General features: G+C 40.6%; 1 pseudogene; it reads left to right on the top strand.

Annotated features, from left to right (window-relative positions):
* Nucleotides 1-1882: 1882 nt before the first annotated feature.
* LOC148802955 (senescence-specific cysteine protease SAG12-like) lies at nucleotides 1883-3075 on the top strand (annotated as a pseudogene).
* The last annotated feature ends 13084 nt before the right edge of the window (nucleotides 3076-16159 follow it).

Raw genomic sequence — 16159 nt, 5'->3', positions numbered from 1 at the left:
TTATTTTTTGTGTTTTTAATAAATATTTTAAAGTTATTATTTAATTTTGTTAGAATATTTAAATAATTATTAAATTTTTTAATCCAAACTTTCTTTAGAGAGATATAGATAAAAAGTAGGGGAGAGGATAAATAGGAATTAGAGATAATTTAGGAGAGAAACTCTCTACTAAATTAGAGATAATTTTGGGGATAAATTGGAATTAGAGATAATTTAGAAGATAAATAGGAATTATAGATAATTTTGGAGAAAGCAGGGGATAGTGGGGGATATAGTCATGGAGAAATTTTAGAAGCACCCCCTTTCTCAGCTGGAATTCTCACCAGCTTTCCAAAATCTGTAAAAAACTCTAAATTTCCCAGTTTTTACAAGATTTGCACAGGGACCCTCAAAGGTATGCAGGAAGAAAGATATCAGAGTACCTGGGGGTTTCGACTTCAGCTAGGCACTCCGATGCTTATGTTAGCCGAGTTTAGAGAGCAAGAAAGCGAAGGGAGATTCTGAGAGCTAGAGAGATAAAATGCAATGAATGACGAGTACCTTGAGAAGGCATGGACGACATGCCGCCATTTGTTTCGGAACCGATAGGCATACTAATCGCATAAGGATAATGTGTCATGTTTGTCGGTAACCCAGAGGTCGGTGGGCTACTCAAGTCTTTGTCTACCCAGGTCAGGGAGGTCAAGTTGTCATCCAAAGTCACCAACTCATTCTCCCGAGGTGATGTGCTCCACTCTGCTGTGGAGTGACTTGCTGGTCTTCCATCAGTCGAGACGTAGGTCGAGCTGGTTGGCTTGGGCAGACTTGGTGGGTGCGACCTGCCTCCATATGGCGCTGACATGTCATTAAATGGTTTGGGCTAGCCACATGGCTCTTCGTGACCGAACGGTTAGATCACCCCTCATCGATCACTTATCAATTACATGTATACGAGTGTTTATATACGTGTAAATGGACACTTGCGAGAGAGTGAATGGAAGTACAAGACTAGGAAAAAATAGTTTCGAACTCATTAAACATTGAATAGTTTGTGGTCCAGGAAAGAGTAACATTGATCATGATTGCGTCCCCTGAGTGCTAGAAAATATGTTCCCCAATTTTCGCATGTAATGAATGCCACTCTCTCATATGACATGAGGAAAGTTCTTACTGAATGTTACGGTTCAAGTTGGATTCTCCAATTAATTGGGTGCAAAAGCCAAGGAACCTCTTCGGCATTTGTCTCAATGTGTAGTTTTCTTAACTTATATTTGTGACGATATCACGGGTGGGTTATCAACCTGTTCAACTCGGATTGTTGAACCATTGACCTACAACCTGGAGGAACAAATGGGTCAACAAGTTCTATTTTTAAATTGGTCAATTATAAATAGCATCAAATATGCCAATTTGTATTGATCAACCGAAAATGATTGAAGAAGAAAGTGGAAACATTAAACACAACCTTAATCTCCAACTCTAGACCATCTCAATCATCATATAACTTTATGAAGTCTGAATACTTACTTTTATTCTAATAGTTTTTGTCAGTCACATCTGTTTTATATGATGTATAAAGGACACTTGTGACAGACCGAATGCAAGTATAAGAGTAAGTAAATTAAGTTGCTTTTTGTCACGGTTCCGTTTCCAAAGTGCAAGAAAATATGATTCCCTAATTTGCGCATGTAATTCTTGCCACACCCCCTGCACGGCAAGGAAATTAACATAGTTTGTATTGTTCTACTTGGGGGGAAGTGCATGCAAATGCAGCTCGATCGATCTATATAAATGAAAACCACAAAAGGAATTGGACATCGATCTTCAATTGCTTAGCCTTTAATTTGTTCTCCTCTTATTCATCATCATATAACTAGTTAATTATCAGTTGTTTCAGACGACAATGGCCAGCTGTCAACTCATCACCTGTGCCATGGCCTCGCTATTGATCATCATTTTAGGAGCTTCTACTTCTCAAGCCAATGCCCGCACTCTCCAGCAAGCATCTATGTTGGAGAGGTTTGAGCAATGGATGGCTCGCCATGGAGTTGAATACCAAGACAATGTAGAGAAGGAGAAACGCTTCAACATATTCAAGAACAATGCCGAGCGCATAGATTCGTTCAACTTGGCTGGTGATAGACCATACAAGCAAAGCATAAATGTATTTGCTGACCGGACCGATGAAGAGTTAAAGCATTACCGTAATGGCTACATAAATTTTGCACAACAAAGGCCATCATCAAAATTTCCCCATGGCCGCAGTTTCAGTTACGAAAATGTGACTGATGTTCCGCCAAGTCTAGACTGGAGAGAAAAAGGAGCTGTTACCCCCATCAAAGACCAAGGCCGTTGTGGTAAGTGGCAATATATATATATATATATATTTTTTTTTTTTCTTTTCTACCAAGTATATATATAATTTGGGCTGCAAGGGCAACTAGGGTTCAAAGCATTACAATACGTACAATTCACTAACATAGCAATCAATTCAATATATATAGGATGTTGTTGGGCATTCTCGGCAGTGGCAGCAATAGAAGGAATTATCCAAATCAAGAAAGGCCAACGAATTTCCCTTTCTGAGCAACAGCTGGTTGACTGCAACACTGAAAATAATGGCTGTAATGGTGGTTGGATGGATACTGCATTCCAGTATATCCAACAAACTGGGGGAATTAACAGCGAAGAAAACTACCCTTACAGTGAGGAGTGCAGGGAATGTGCGACACAGAGAAATCAGCATCCCATCCAGCAAGTATCAGTGGATATGTGGACGTCCCATCAAATGATGAGAATGCGTTATTGAAGGCAGTAGCAATGCAACCAGTTTCTGTCGCAATAGACGCTAGTTCCAACGACTTCCTCTTCTACTCAACTGGTGTTTTTACAGGGGAATGTGGAACTGATTTAAACCATGCTGTTACAGTGGTTGGTTATGGTACAAGTGAAGAGGGCATGAAGTACTGGCTACTCAAGAATTCGTGGGGCACTCAGTGGGGAGATAAGGGATATATGCGAATCCAACGAGATGTTGCTGCCTCAAATGGTGGCCTTTGTGGCATTGCCATGAAAGCCTCTTATCCTACCGCCTAATTAAACATCTATCAGCTATACTAGCTAATAAATACATGCATGCATGGTGATAATTGATATCGCTCGGAGTTTATATATATAAATTACAAAGACGTTGCTCTAGGAATATGTTATAACGATGTCATTGAGTGGGTTTGTTGTATTGAATGTTCCGTATTACTCAAGTATTAAGTGTTAACTATTTGTCATTGATCGTGTAACTTAAATTATATATACTACTACTGAATGTTTACCTATATAAGGTGTACGTATTTGATATATATATGATTGTTGTTATCACTCTCGACCATTTGTGTGTGGAGTCTTCATCTACTAGTTTGTAGATGATGTTACCGGGAATAAACTATAATATGAATAAGCTGAATGTCAGCGTCCTAAATTCTTTGCCCTCTTCCTTCAATGCGTTCACAATGAACTATAATATGAATAAGCTGAATGTCAGCGTCCAGGAACTCAGCAATATGTTGCAGAGAGCCGAGGATCTACTCAAGAAGGATGAGCCTGTGGTTATGCTTGCCGAAGCTAACAAATCGGGCAAGAAAAAGAGAAAGGCAAAGAAGCCCCAGAAGAAAGCTGCCAAACCTAAGAAGCAGAAGAAGAACAAGGCATCTGATGTCTATCACTTCTGCAAGCAGACCGGCCACTGGAAGAGGAATTGTCCTGCCTACCTGGAATCTAAGAAAGGGGTTCAAAATTAGCAGAAGATTGAGTGATGGCGAAGTGACACTATTTTTGGGAACAACTGCAAGTGTTGCAGCTGCGGCAATAGGAACCGTAGAATTAGTTTTTAGAGAATGAGTACTTGTGCTTAAACATTGTCTTTATGTACAAAACTTGAGAAGAACTTTAATTTCTATTTCTAAACTGTGTGCTGATGGATATACTGTTAATTTTAGTAATATGATTACTGTTAAACGGAATAACAAATTCATCGCATGCGGGCAATGGATCTGTCGGACAAAGCGAAAGATTGGGCTTACACTCTCTCTGATGGAAATCTAAACTACCGGCAATGGATCTGTCAAGGAGAGGTGACACTATACCTTGCAGCCAGGGGAGTGGTCCTTCCCTATTGGGTAGTGTTGTAACCATTATGGATTGAGAGGTTAAGTGTAAGAGACCATTATAGGGTTGATTACCTAATGGTCTTTATCTTAAGTTGTCACATGACAAATTAAGTTGTCATGTGCTCTAAGTCGAATCTAGGTTAGGAAATGGTATGGAGCACCTATCCTCTTAAGAGGATAAGGCTTATCTCTTATTAGAGTCCACATCCAAATTAGATTTGGATAATCTCCTAATTTGATTAGGAGAAGTGCTCCATAAAGAGATAAAAAAAGAAGAGGGTGAACTAGACAAGAATACCACTATTTCTTGTTCTCTCTTCTTCTCTTTTGTCTTCCATGAAACCCTGTCACGACCTAGGCTTTCAAGGACAGATGGAGATCAGTTTTCTTCTCATTTTTGCAAGAAAAATTTAGAGGAACTTCAAGCTCACCTTCCCCAGTTTGATCCAAGTAGTTGGGTTGCAATTTTGTTGAAAATTGTGTTATTGAATCAACTTCACCTACACACTGTGCCACCTTAGGATCTGCATTTGTGGTATCAATATCAGGTATAAATCCTCCTCTTTGATTGGTTTCAAATCTGGTTCGATTTAGTGCAAGACCAATTCTGAAAAGTGCAATTTTTCAAAACATAGGGAATTCGATTCCCAAAAGGATTAGTAAATTTTTTGAAATTTTGCCCAGCCATCTAGCTTGGTTCGGCCATCCATACGATGAATCCTAACCCTTCCAACAGTGGTATCGGAGCCAGGTTCATCCCTTGGAATGAACCAAACTAGATTTTAACCAAAACTCAAATTGGCAAGTGAAGGAAGGTGGAATCCATCATATGGATGGCCAAACCATGCCCGATGGTTGGGCAAAATTTCAAAAATTTTCTTGCAACATTCAGGGAATCGTATTCCCAGTTTTAAAAAGCTGCATTTCTCAAGGATCGTTCTTGCACCGAAACCAGACTAAATCTGAAACCAAAAAGAATGGAGAAGTATACCTGATACGGATTCCACAAATGTAGCTCCCAAAGTGATAGTTCACACTCAAACTGAATCCCAAAACCAACTTCCCCTGAAGATGGCACAGCTTGAATTGAAGCCGATTCAGCAACACAATTTTCAACAAAACTACAATCCAACACTTTGGATCGTACAAGGAAGGTGAGCACGAATTTTCTCTATATTTTTCTTCCAAAAATCAGAGGTGGAATTGATCAAGATCAGTCCAAGAAGGGGAGGTCGAATTAGGGTTTCTGAGGCATAAAGAACAGAGAGAGAGAGAATTAAGAGTAGAGTAAACTGGAGCAGATTCGATCTCCTCTTTTTTTAGGAGATTCCTAATCAAAATATTTATTTCGATTTGAACTCGCTAAGTGGATAAAACTTATCCTCTTATCCTAATGGCTGATCCAGACCCATATCCAAACCCATATTCACCCATATGAAACGACTGCTTAAGCTATCATGTGACACCCTAATTAATCCAATTAATCATGGCCTTTAGGCCTAATAAGCAAGTGGCTCACATCCTTGGTTTGTTGTTGGCCCATTTAGGTTCACTTTATTTAGCGTTGGACCCCAACAATGACCTCACATAAGCCTACATGGGTTCGTCCCTACCTCTATGGAAAGGCTTGGCCAAATTCACTGTCAAACAGTGTGAACCCCTGAGTCCATCAGTATGGGCTCTTAATGGGCCCAACATTTATAGTAAATGATCAGTGAGTCCAACCATCCTATGAAGGCCCAAGGACAACAGACTTAAGTGAGATATAGCCCATCAGGTAAAACAACCATTAATGGTCTTTTACACTTAACCTCTCAGCCCTTAATGATCGAACGCTGCCCAACAAGGAAGGACCTCTCCCCTGGCTGCAAAGTGCAGTGTCACACTCTCTTCTCGGATGGGTCCTTGGAATTAAGACCTTTTGCAAACCTTTTACCTCAAAACATAATATATATCATATAAATATATTTTGCAAAACAAATCTCAAACAAGTTTAAAATCGACTATCTGCAGTTTTGGTTTCCATCAGACAGTGTAGTCCCGATCATTCACTTTGTCCAACAAAGGGGCTGATCCTGTCACTATGATCACCCACTTGAGTGAATTCTCAGACTGCCCTACCATACCCAGGTTTTGACCTCCAAAGGATCTCACTGATTGGCATATCAAAGACAACCTAATCCGACACCCAGTGCAGTACCATAATTGAGTCTAGGAGTTATGAGTAACTTTCCAATTTTTCCAACCAGTCTCCAAGGTCCAGGGCATAATTAGAAATTGGTCTGGGTTCAGTGTTTCAAACAAACACACACCACATGTGCTTCGGGTCCAACCCTGGCAGTTGAGACAGGCTGCCCCAACCTTCTTGGCAGCACATTAGTGTCAGCCTTGGCAAGATAAACTCCCCAAGTCTATCCAATGGCTGAGAACATTCTAAACTAACATGAGTCTCATAAGTGTCCAGTTTAAGGGGTAATTACACAGAAACACACCAATTATAACATGAAACAATTATATACTTATACTCATTTACAATTAATGTATCAATACACCAATCTGATTTGAGCTAAGGGCATACACTATCTAATAGCAAGAACAAGTCTAGCCAATTTGAGCAGTTAGTAGAAATCTCTAAGAATTTGGTTTTCAGAGTGGGCCAATGATCTAAAATTTTTATAGTATATCCTGATATATTATAGAATTGTTTTATTATGGATTCTTGAAAGAGTGATGGAGATCGAACTCTTGATGGTGGGAAGATTGGTGCACACCAAATTTGTTAATTTGATTATTTGGTCTGTAATTAATTATTTTTGTTTTTAGAAATAATGTATTAGGTTTTTCTGATGTAAGCAATATAAATTATGGTTTTTTCTATTTTTTTACATCGGAGAAATCGTTGGAGCTTGCAGAGAAGATAGAGATTGCAGATGGAGATCGATCTACAGATTACAGTTTCGTAGGGATGTAGCTTTTGTCCGGATTGCATTCGGACCATCACACTATCAACCCAAGCCATTTTTTTGATTATTTGATATTTATTTGCTTCGTGTACTCTTTCTCCGACCGACCTGGCTAAAATCTGAGAAGTGTACTGCATTCCTGAAGAGAACGAACTGAGGTGTCCTAGGATTTAGGAGATGGCCACTTCAGCCCGTCCCAGGGAGATTTGTGTGTACATCCATACTTTGATTATCGGCCTTAGGTTCCCCTTATGTCCCGGGGTAGTGTCCATCCTAAGGTAGTATCAGGTTCTTCCTGTTCAGTTGATGCCAAACTCATTTCAATACCTGGTCGGGCTGCTTTGCTACTACACTCTCAAGGATATTGAGTTTATCCTACCGATATTTAGATACTTTCTCCACTTGAAGAAGCACAAGCAGGGGTACTACTACCTATCAGCTAGGTCGAACACGAAGGTGCTCATTGGGTCTGACTTCCATTATGCACTGGAAAGAGGATTTCTTCTTTGTGAAGTGCCGAGGAGGTTGGTCATTCTCCCTCGCCCTATATGTTCCAAGGACTAAGGATAAGTGTCCTTCCAAGGTCGAGTTGTCAAAGGAGGAGATAGCTGTTGTGAAAAGGATAGTATAGCTGCACATCAAGGAGTACACATCATCACAATTGCTGACCCTGGCTGGGCTGACGTGCCCTTCAGCCGGTCAATTCTAGTCTGGTACGTGGGCTGTGCATTCTCATTTCTTTTTATGATCTTGTCTTCACTTCGTTCTAACTTTGTACTGAACGTTGTAGATTCGTACATTGCTAATGCTAAGAGAGCTTGGCATATGAAGGTCGCGGTCTCAAGGGAGGCATAGGCAGCTAGGACCTCGAGCACGTAGCCCGGGGCCATGGAGCTTCAACACCATTCGAAAGAATGCACGCCTCGATAAGGGAAGAGTCCAAGGTCGATAGAGGAAGTCGTGGTAGTTAATTGTGAGGAGGCCACTACTTAGCTTGAGAGGTCCTCGTCACAAAGGGGGGATGCTCCGGAACATGCTTCGGCTAAGGGCTCGATCAATGTCTACGTGCCACAATGGTCAATTCGGCTGAAAGGCACCCTTGATACGGAGAGGGTGACCGAGCATCTTGCCCAGGGTGTGATGCTCCCCGATATTAGGAACGAAGCTAGTAGCCACAGCCTTCATCAAATCATGGTGGTAAGTTCGGCTTTACTTGTCCTTCCTTGTTTCTCTTCTTTTGTACTAACTATTCATAGCCCTACAGTCGGTTTGTTCGATCATTGGCTTGTCGACCGCCTTTGTGGGTTGTGATGATTTTATGAGTCGTGAGAGATTGATAATGCCCAACTGAAGGCAGAATTGGTCGCGTTGAAGCGCAGAGTCGAGGAGAGGGACAACATAGTCCACAAGCTGAAGGGACGCATCCATGATCTCAAGAAGGTGCGGGATGTGCTAAGGAGGGGGCTCAAGGAGGTAGATGCAAAGATTGCTTGGGCAAAGAAGGAGGGTGTCTCTAATTATAGAGCTTCGAAGGCTCATCAGAACGAGTTGGACAACTATGCTACCGACTCTTGGTAGGAGGATTTGGCTCTCTATTAGCGGAGGGTGATGCATCAGTTCCCAGAGGTGGCTGGTGTCGTTCATGGGTTCGGCCCTTTTGATATCAAAGAGCTTGATAATGGAGATGTTGTCATTGTCGACGCCTAGGATCATGCCTAGGACCCCCCAGCAGATAGTTGATGTGTTGTCTCTTCCCTTATCCTTGTTGTACACAGCTCGATATGTCGACCTCATAATTATTGTATCAACTTATTCACTAATGGAAGTTTGGTCTTTTTCTCGAGCACTCCCTATGTTGTTTTTCCCTTCCTTTTCTAATATGTTCTGCTTCGGAATTAGGTTGGTCGATAGGAACCATAGGCCATGCTTCTGTACTTGCTCTTAGCTAGTTGAGGTTTCGGACATGACATTGTGACTGGGGTCTTCAGTTCTATGGCATCGGCCTCATGTTTGTCGAGGAGGTCTTCGGCCTTTGCTGGCCAAGGTCTTTGTCCTTGATTCTTGCTAGCCGAGGTATTTGGCTTAGTGACCTCGGTCTTATGCCGGCTGAGGTGCTTCCAAGCTCTCCACATTGTCGGGATGCTCAGTGACATCTGGTCTTGGAGAGCTTTACGCTCTTTGACTGGGCTAGTCGTGGTCCTCGATTAGCTTTGCTTCGACTGTGAATCAAGAGAGTGTGTGGAGTTCGATGGCCGTCCTCTTGCCATTTTGTGGCGGGGACATCATTCTCAGGAAGCCCGTTAGGGGCTTGTTCTGGCCTTGACCGTCTGTTGTCGATCTGGTCTTTCATGATGTTGCAATTGTGCTGGGATCGTTGGTCAACAAGGAGTTTGGTCGTTGAAGTTCGGCCAGGCTGTGTGAGGGTGTTTGGTCGTTTATGCTTAAAGAAAATTCTATATTTACTGAATTTATACAACTCAGTCACGGTTATTGCCAGGCCTAGCATGGCCCGCATGTCGTCATGCTGTGTCATGCCGAGCCGCAAGCGGCATGACCCAGTTTAAACCTTTAGTTTTATTTTTGGCTAGTAGTAACCTTGTTGGAGGGCCTTCAAAGCAAGCACCCTATCCCCCAAGTGTTCACCATAGAGTCTTTCGTGGATCTTGCAAAACACATACTCAGCCTCGCTAGGATGGAGACATCACAATTAAGGAAGGGTAAATGACTTCTTGCACAACTATTTACCATTTATGATGTGGCGATTTGACTTACGTTTGACATTCTGAGCTGTGTTCTGATCTAAGGGCAACTCTTCATGGTGCAAATACTCGAAAAGTGAATCCAACTTGCTCAGTTCTACAACTTGCATAGGAGCCAATAGCTATGAAAGTGCGTCAGCATATGCTTTCTTGGATCTCAGTATTTTTTGGATGGATAAAGTATCGAACTGTCTGATTAGCTCACACACCTACGCAAGTACTTAATCATTGAAGGCTCCTGAATTTCGTAATGCCCGTTCAATTGGTTGACCATGAGCTAAGAGTCAATACATGCCTCTACATTCCTCGCACCGACCTCCTTCCTGAGGGATAGACTATGTAAAATTGCCTCTATGGTTCAAGTTGGACTCTCCAATTAATTACATCAAGGAAATTTTGTCACCTTGTGCTAAGGCTTAGGGGAAAGCACACATTCGGACATTCATGGATATAAAGGGTAGATTTCCAATAGCAGTTTTCCCTTGCACTGTGAGTACGAAGAGAGAATTGGAATCATACAATAGTAGTGGTCACTTTAGCATGCCCTTCGGCCTGAAGAATGTCGAAGTCACCTATCAATGGATTGTGGACAAAGTTTTCAAGCACCATATGGGAAGAAACGTCAAAACCTATTTGGATGATATGGTTTAGGGGTACAATTCGGGCGGGCTGGGCTGGGTTTTAGCTCAACCCAGGCCCAACCCTAAGAATTGGACCTAAAGTCCGAGCCCAAGGTCAAGCCCGATTTATTCAAACCAAGCCCAGCCCGGACTAAAATTTTAGGCACTCAGGTTGGGCCCGGGCCCGGGCCAAACTTGAATTGGTTAATCAGCCCAAAACCCAAAGCCCCACATTAAAATTTATTGAGCCTAATGAATTTTTACTCATTTTCGGTTCTCAAATCATCTGGAACTCAATAATGTGAGTTTCTCCTAATAGTAACAATAGGTAGAACATCTATAGACAGACTATTCTCATAAGACAAAAATGCCAAAACAAATGCAAAATTGATAACAGAAAAAAAAAAGTCAGAAATGCACAAAACCTCTTAGGCATGACCTCAAATCCAATGCATAATGTGGAATGCCTGCAAAACCCCCTCCAATTAGAAATGGAATGCTTGCAAAATCGATAGAGTTTCAAGAAAAAATAAAATACTTTGCTGATCGTTTCTCCATTTCCAAGAGTTAGTAACTAATAAGCAGTGGAAGACAGGAGTGAGCCTTTTTTATGAGTTATGACAGTCAGGATGGAAAGCAATACTGCAAATAGAGAAAAGGGGTTATGGTCAAAATCTATGAAAAAAACAATAAGGGAAGCCCTTGATTACATTCTAAGACTAGTAAAAAGAAAAGAAAAGAAAAATGGTTCTAACAGGTGAACAATGAACTTCTCTTTTTCTAGTTTGTAGTAGCTGGTAACGGGATCTGGTATCCACGATGAAGCTGTCAACCCTTCTTTCATCATTACTCTATCCATCCCTTGGTTCCCAATTCCACTCCTTGCCCCACCCCTGACCATGATAGGCAATGAAATGGCTGCCGCCGAATAATCTTGCCTGTTAATAGAAACTGAGACACCATCTATGAGAGCAAAGAAAAACTTAGCATTGAAGAGACAACCTCCCATTTGATCTGCAATCAGTAAGAGATTTAAAACCGGCCCACCTATTATTGATATCGGATTAAGAAAAAAAAAAAAAAACCCTAGGGACCAAGCCTATGACTCTTCCTGCAGTCTCTTGCTCTTCTCAAAATCTTCTCCTAGATTCGGAGTGAACTCAATGAAGTAGAGAAGGTAGAGGGACGCTAGGTTTTCCTATGATTTCAGCAGCGATCGTTGGAAGAAAGATGAGAGAGAACAAACTTCTGGTTTCAGGTTTAGTGCAGGAAGAGTGAAAGAGAAGATAGAGGCGGGGAGCAATGTGTTTAAAAGGGGTCCTGACTACGGATGTAATAGGCATGTTAGGTAAGCATAATGAGTGAACACATAATAGCTGTGTGACACATCTCCCAGTTAATGTGTCTTTCATTCAAACGTTTTTGCTCCGTTAGATACAAATTATTCATTATTTTATTATCTTTGTCAAAATAATTAAAAATAAAAATAATGAAAAAGAAAAACCTAAACATGTTGGGAGTTGAGACTCATTTACATTTTCTTTTTTCATTTTTTATTTTTTATTATTTTGACAAAGATAATAAAATAATGAATAATTTCTGTGTAAAGGAGCAAAATGTTTGAATGAAAGGCACATTAACTGAGATGTGTCACACAGCTATTACGTGCTAACTCATTGTGCTTACCTAACATGCCTACTATATCCGGACCCATTTGAAAGAGCCGAACGAGTATTCTTGCTTTTTTGAGGGAGAGAGCAGCCTGTGTTTGAAGAGAACAGATTCAGTGCTCGAAAAGACCGTTTGGGAATATCTCTATACTTATATTGTTTTTTTTTATGGGGAGATATTTTCAAGAAAAGGCTGCAAGGGACACATGCGAACGGTGTGAGCATGGTCGCATCAAATCCAATTTCGCATTTAAATAAGAAGGAATTTTGAGAGGGGAGATGGAGCCCGCGCAAAATTCAATGCGCACAATTGTTTTGTTATTTTTTTTAAGGATTTTATTTCTTAAATTAATGACGGAATTATTTAAATAATAATGGTGAGTTTTTGAAATTCATCATTAAATGATCATCTATTATTGTAAAATAATAACAACCATACATAAAATTCGATTTGGTGCACATTGGGTGGGTCCAAACCAAGGTTCAAAGTATGAATACGCATATGTATTATTTTGGGACCTCTCCGATATGCCCTTACAGTGGGTGTATCGGGGGTCTGACCGGTTCAAGGGGTGGAGGAGCCTTAAATTGGCTCCCTTAAATTGGTTTTGAAAAAAAAATAAAAAAAAAGTAAAAAAATGTATCAATTCGCCTGATATGCCCCTATTGGCATATCGAGCGTATTGATATTTTGAACCCTGGTCCAAACTAATCCAGCACAAAATTTTACATCAACTGTATTTGGATTTTTTGTACTTAGGCTTTTTATTTTTTGGGTTGGGGTACAGGCCTAGAGGTAGCTTGAATGTGGTCCAATTATACATATTTATATATACATACATATATAGATATGTACTTACGTGTATACATATTTATATATATACATATATACTTGCATATATATTCACTTATATACATACATATATGTATACATATTTGCATACGTACATATATAATTTTAGAATGGGTCCATTTTCTATCCTGAGCCCAGCTTGGGTTTGAGCCCAAACCGAATGCATCAAATTACAATGCGGGTTAGGCTCGGGTTGGGAAGATTGGACTTGACCTCAAGCTTGGGTTTGAGCCCAAATCTTAGGATTGGGCTTGGGTTGACCACAAACCCAGCCTAACCCACCCGACTTGCAGCCCTAATTAGTACCTTACAATGACGAGTTTGTTAGGCCGATTTTGGTAATTAAAAATCTAATTTATTGTAAAGTTAATATATAATTGGGGTTGAGGTGGGGTAGGGAATTCACTTCCCATCCTCGTCCTTGGTTAGGTATGACTATCAATCCCCATCTCCATCAAGGCAATCTCAATTTCAAACCCTCTGGGCTTGGGGAAATCAAATGCCAAACAAGGACAAGAAAAATTGTCATTCCTATTTATTAGTATATAATTTTCAAACATTTTTCATCATTTTAAATATTTAATGACTTTTACATAGTTTTCTACAACTTTTTTAATTTTCATAATTTTGATATAGGTGTAAGAGAATGGTTCTATTTTCAAGTTACTTTTTCAAACTTTAGTATATAAAAAACTATTTAAGTAAAATTTAATACAACTTCTTCTTATAGTCAATTAAATCGATTTTGAATAAAAACAAAACTTGTACAAACTTGACCGATTGACATCCCTCCCCAATTTAAGCCACTACAATTTTTATGATCGTTGCTTACAGTTGTGTTACAATTCACAACAGTTGTAGAATAACTGTTGCCAATACATCGGTTTGGCAACAACACTAATCAATTGTTGCTAAAAATTGTATTTTGAGTCAATTTTCTTGTAGTCTGTGCTTCGGGTCCAACCCTGACAGTTGAGACAAACTGCCCCAACCTTCTTGAGAGGACATTAGCGTTAGCCTTGTTAGGATAAACTCCCCAAGTCTATCCAACGACTGAGAACATTCTAAACTAATATGAGTCTCATAAATGTCTAATTTAAGAAGTAATTAAAGTAATAATATAGAAACACACCAATCATAACATGAAACAATTATGTGCTTATTTACAATAAATGTATTAACACATCAATTTGATTGGAGCTAAGGGCATACACTGTCTAATAGCAAAAGTATCATTAAACTGTACAGACTAGCCACGTGGCTCATTGTGACTGAACAGTTAGATCACCCCTCATCGAACTAATTAAACATTGACCAGTTTGTGGTCTAGGAAAGAGTAGCATTGGTCATGATTGCGTCCCCTAAGTGCTACAAAATATGTCCCCCAATTTGCGCATGTAATAAATGCCACTTTCTCAAATGACATGAGGAAAGTTCTTAATGAATGTTATGGTTCAAGTTGGACTCTCTAATTAATTACAGCAAGGAAATTTTGCCACCCTGTGCTAAGGCTTAGGGGAAATCACACATTCGGACATTCCGGGATATAAAAGGTAGATTTCCAATAGTAGTTTTCCCTTGCGCTGTGAGTTCGAAGAGATAATAGGAATCGTACAATAGTAGTGGTCACTTTAGCATGGTCATCGGCCTGAAGAATGTCGAAGCGACCTATCAACAGCTTGTGGACAAAGTTTTCAAGCACCATATGGGAAGAAATGTCAAAACCTATTTGAATGACATGGTTTAGGGGTACAATTCAGGCAGGCTGGGCCGGGTTTTAGCTCAACCCAGGCCCAACCCTAAGAATAGGACCTAAAGCCCGAGCTCGTGGTCAAGCCCGAATTATTCAACCCATACCCAGCCTGCACTAAAATTTTAGGCACTCGGGTTGGGCCCGGGCCTGGGCCAAACTTGAATTGGTTAATCAGCCCAAAGGCCAAAGCCCCACATTAAAATTTAATGAGTTTTTACTTGTTTTCGATTTCCTTAATTGATGTTGCCAACTTGCCATAATAAGTTTCCACCCGCTTTGGACTTTTGGGCTTTTGGCGGTTTAAACTTTGGGTTTCCTTAATTAATGTTGCCAACTTGCCAAAATGGCATTTGAATTAAAAGAATTTGAAACGTCAAAGTCTCATATAGGGAAATGTGTCTAGAAAAAGAAACTTAAGAAACTAATTAATGACTTTGAGTAATGGCATTGGCAATTGACACATGGCACCTAATACTAAATTAGTAATTTACTAATTAAACAACCACCATTAAGCCAACACAATAACATATTAACATACGATTCATTGATTCAACTATATACTACATGTACAATACATCGGGCTGGGCTCGGGTTACCTAAGATCTCAACCCGAGCCCAACCTGAAAAAAATAAAAACCTACTTTTTCAAGCCCAGGTCCAACCCGAGGTCTAGAAAATCTAACCCAACCCGTGAAAAAAAATCGTGTTGGGCCAGGCTGGGCTCGGGTTAAGCCCCCTCAAGTTGCACCCCTAACATGGTTATCAAGAGCATGAAGGCTAACCAGCACACCTCGGACCTTGCCAAGACCTTTGCTACACTATGGAAGTACTACATGAGGCTTAACCCCAGTAAGTGTGTTTTTGGCGTCACCTGGGGCAAATTCTTGGTCTTCTTCGCCACGTTGTAGGGTATTGACGCCAATCCAAGAAGATTCATGCTATACATTACATGGCACCACCTCGGTCGATCAAAGAAACTCAGAGCCTTATCGACCAAGTGGCTGCCCTCATCCGATTCATGTCGAAATCGGCCAACTGCTGCCTACCCTTCTTTCGATCCATCAAGAAACTGAAGGACTTCCAATGCACCAAAAAATGCCAACAAGCCTTTGATGAACTGAAGTCTTACCTTGCCTCGCCTCCTCTGGTCACTCGGCCGCTTCATGGAGACACACTATTCCTATACCTCTCGACTAGGAACAAGGCCCTCAGTTCTGTTTTGGTGAGGTCTCTAAAGGTTAGGAGATTGGCTAAGATGATGGATGAGGTCTCTGAAAGCTCAGGATGAAGAAGGCAAATGGTGATCTTTGCCTCAACTAGCGCCCTATTTATAGGGAAACAGACAGCTTAGATCTTCTCGGATCTAAAGGCCGCGGAGCAGCCGACTTGACAGCCCAAC

Source organism: Nelumbo nucifera, chromosome 1 (genome assembly GCF_055504915.1).
Source record: "Nelumbo nucifera cultivar China Antique chromosome 1, China Antique-T2T, whole genome shotgun sequence".
Lineage (NCBI taxonomy): Eukaryota > Viridiplantae > Streptophyta > Magnoliopsida > Proteales > Nelumbonaceae > Nelumbo > Nelumbo nucifera.
Note: the sequence above shows the minus strand (reverse complement) of the source record. Positions and strands in the feature narration are given on the sequence as shown.